This window comes from Crocuta crocuta, unplaced genomic scaffold, assembly GCF_008692635.1.
Source record: "Crocuta crocuta isolate KB4526 unplaced genomic scaffold, BGI_CrCroc_1.0 scaffold610, whole genome shotgun sequence".
Taxonomy (NCBI): Eukaryota; Metazoa; Chordata; class Mammalia; order Carnivora; family Hyaenidae; genus Crocuta; species Crocuta crocuta.
In genome coordinates, this window is record NW_027527456.1 from 572,619 (window position 1) to 573,984 (window position 1,366).

Here is a 1,366-nt window from a genome sequence, read left to right on the forward strand (position 1 = left end):
GGGGGTGGGATGGGGACCCTGGCACAGCCTCAGCCCTGAGGATGCAGACGGTCCTGTTCGACCTCGTTCGTGGCCATCCCTGTGGGAAAACCCGACTGGTGGAAACTGCTGCATGGCCACAGCACTGCACGTAGGCAGGCGCGGTCATCGCCGTTGCTGGTTTCACCCCCGTGGCCACCAGCCTGCAGGGCTGGAGGAGGGAGGGGGGCGGAATCCCCTAGAGACCCTGTCTTAGAAATCAATGAGGGAGAGTGGGGGTGGAAAGACGTCTGCCGCCAGGACCCGGTGCCCACGCGGGAGTAAGTGCATCACGTGCTCTCCTCCAAGCAGCTCAAAGCTCTGAAGCATGAACTGCCCGACCGGAAGTGCCTTTCTTTCTCGAAGCTAGGGGGATTTATGCAAGGAGCGTATCGTTTTCAGGATGTCAGCAGTTCTTAGCGTGAAGGTGTTTCACCGGGTGAGGAAGGACGGGGAAAGAGCGAGCCCCACCTGCATGTGGAACTTCCGGAAGCAGCTTCACTGCCGCGCGGCAACACTTGGGAAGGTAATGGTGACCGGAAGGCGGTTCTGCGAGTGGTTTCCACACTCCGAGAACTTGCCCTGATGAGTGGAGGGCTTGACCGGCCCAACTCCACCCTCTGGCTCGTTTATACCCCGACCTTCACTGAGAGGAGATGGAATTGAGAAGGTGGGGAAGGGGTGGGAAGAGGAGGGGTGTTTGAAGCTCGGGGTGTCCAGGCCTTGAGGCTGGAATGCCTGCACCCAAAGCCACCTCGGCGGGACGAGGGCTGCTTGGTGCCCCGGCAATTCCCTCGGAGGGGTTCACTATTTAGGGGGCTTCAGGTCGAAGACTGTGTCGGTGACCGAGCAGGGCAGGGGACAGTGGTCTGGGTCTTGAGCCTCCCCCCCACCTCAACTCATTTCAAGGACGACTATCCTCATGGCTCAGGCCACACAGTGTGTTCCCATCCACGGAGTAAAGCCCCCTTTACACAGAGCTCCCTGCGGGCGAGGGATAGCCTGGGGGGCAGGCCTCTATCAGCCGAGAGTGATTAAAAATAAAGACTTCAGTGCANCTATTTCTCAAAACATCATGAAAATGTGCTTCAGCGCCCCCAAAGTCCCCCCGTGACGCTCCATAACCCGCATCGCATTCGTATGCTCACATGACTCCAAGCAGAATGACGATCGTCAAGAGTGTACAGTTAAGTGATGTCTGAGCCAAGCCTTCTGGACTCTGACTTTAGAGAGGATCCACTTCCTTGGGGATTTTAAATGATGGTTTTGTCTTATTAGCCTGGTGAAATCATGATTTTAGGGTAGAGTCCAAGGTCCCCGAGTTCTCTTTGGTCCCCGGTACTGGACA

At 57.1% G+C, this 1,366-nt stretch overlaps 1 protein-coding gene across 2 annotated transcripts in view; it reads right to left on the minus strand.

Annotated features, from left to right (window-relative positions):
* Nucleotides 1–1,366, minus strand: part of JADE3 (jade family PHD finger 3) — a 173,009-nt gene that overhangs the window by 32,697 nt on the left and 138,946 nt on the right. The window lies entirely within an intron of this gene.